Raw genomic sequence first — 2229 nt, forward strand, 5'->3', positions numbered from 1 at the left:
GAAATAACGTGCTAGTGTTTTTACTTGTGTGACATTGACTATATAGGCATAGTTGGGGGGAGCAGACATCTCAGACCCTCTGTCCTTATGCATGGAATCTCTTCTAGATGTTTAGATCTTAGATTTCTTTCATCAGAATGTTGCATATAGATCTTGTACATATTTGATTAGGTCCATCACCAAATCTCTTGCTTACTTGGTGCTAACATACATCATATTCTGTTTGGTTTCAAGATCCACTTGTCCACTGTTAATGTGTAGGAAGGTGACTGACTTCTACATTAGCCATGCATGAGGCTGCCTTGCTGTGCACACTTCCATGATTTTACTCTTTAATTGTTTGGGGGAAGTTCCTGCATAATCTATGCCATTGGAACACAGAGACTTTTATTTATTACTTCTTAATACATGTACCATTGGCTTTTCTTCTAGTCTTTCTGCATTAGTTGGGACTTCCAGGGTGATGTTGAATGGTGGGAGTGAGCAGCCTTCCATGTTCTTAATTTGAATTGGAAAGTTCCTAGTTTATTACTATTATTATCATGTTAGATGTTGGCTTTGATTCTTAGTAGTTTTTAAAACCCAGTTAAGGAACTTCCTGTTTATTCATAGTTTCGTGAGAGTTTTTTTTTTATTATGAATAGGTGTTATTTTTTATTGAATGCCTTTTCTGCATCTGTTAACACAATTATTTGATTTTTTTCCTCGCTTTAGTGTATTGGTGTAATGGACCACATTAATTGATATTTGAACAATGAGCCAGCTTTATATACCTGGGCTCAATCTACTTGGTCATGCTGTGCAATTTTCTTGACTCACTACTGGATTCAACATGTTAATATATTTTATTTTTTTTTTTATGGGGAAGAGCACAAATGCAGTCCTCCCACTCCCAAAAATCATGCAGTTGAGTTTCTCATATTTGGGGAAATTGCAGGGGCCAGCACATCCAGATGGCAATGGATAAGCCTCACCCTAGGAAAGCAATCGGACTCTGAAATTCCTGTTTTGGGAGACAAATGATTTTTGATTTAATTTAATATACATGGAGCTGTTCAGATTCTCTGCCTTTGTGTAAGCTTTGTCAGATTATGTCATTCAAGGTTCACTCAGGCTGTCAAATACCGTGTGTGTGTGTGTGTGTGTGTGTGTGTGTGTGTGTGTAATATTTATATATTATACATAAATGTATTTGTATATTATTAATTATGAATGTAAAATATTTACATATTTCAATGCTCATGAGCTCTGAAATGTTGTTCCTTGTTTTAATTTGGACATTAGTGTTCTCTCACTTTTTTAATAAGGGTAAAATAATGATGCAAATTTTCACATGTTACTTGTATGTTGCTAAATTGGTAAGTTGCTAAAGCCATTCTGGCCTGGTAGCAGACTTCACAGGATTTCTGTTCTTTACATTTCAAGGCATATTTTGCAACTCAAAACATGATTTCTCTTGATGCACGACCCATTTTATGTGAGTTTGAGAAGAGTGTGTATTCTGTTGTTGGATGTAATAGTCTGAAGATGCCAATTATATCCACTTGACTGATGGTGGCACTCACTTCAATTATCACCTTAATGATTTTCTGCCTACTGGATCTGTCAGTTACTGATAGGAGGGGCTTAAAGTCTCCAACAGCCAGAGTTGGCTCATCTGTTACTCTAGGCAACTCTCTCAGCGTTTGCCTTGGTTTCATTCTACCCTATTTTGACACTCTGTTTTTAGGTGCATAAATTAGGGATTGTTTTATCTTTTTGGAGAGTTAACCCCTTTGCTATTAATATAATGTCTCCTTGTCTCCGATAGCTATTCTTGCTCTGAAGTCTACTTTGGAGCTAAAATAGCACTCTAGACATATTTTAATTAATGCTAACAAGGCATCTCTTTCTTTATTCTTTCCTATTATTTTTTTAAAATTAAATTAATCTTAACTGACACACACACACATTGTGCATATTGTGGTAGGGATGTAGCTCAGTGGTAGAGTGCTTACTTAGCATGTGTGAAGGTTCTGGAGTCAATGCCCAGGAGTCCAAAAATTGTGTGTAACTGTGGGGTGCCATATGATGTTTTGATAATTTTGCTGGATATAGAATTCTGGATTGGTGGTATTTTCCTTTTCACATTCTAAATGTTTTGTTCTGCTTCACCTTTGTTTTCATAGTTTCTGAAGAGAAGTCTGATCATGTCCCTGTCACTTTCCCCATCCGTCCCACATAGCTTCC

At 36.4% G+C, this 2229-nt stretch overlaps 1 pseudogene; it reads right to left on the minus strand.

The window, feature by feature from the left end:
- Positions 1 to 860: 860 nt before the first annotated feature.
- LOC114698509 lies at positions 861 to 1009 on the minus strand (annotated as a pseudogene).
- Positions 1010 to 2229: the final 1220 nt, after the last annotated feature.

This window comes from Peromyscus leucopus, chromosome 17 (assembly GCF_004664715.2).
Source record: "Peromyscus leucopus breed LL Stock chromosome 17, UCI_PerLeu_2.1, whole genome shotgun sequence".
Lineage (NCBI taxonomy): Eukaryota > Metazoa > Chordata > Mammalia > Rodentia > Cricetidae > Peromyscus > Peromyscus leucopus.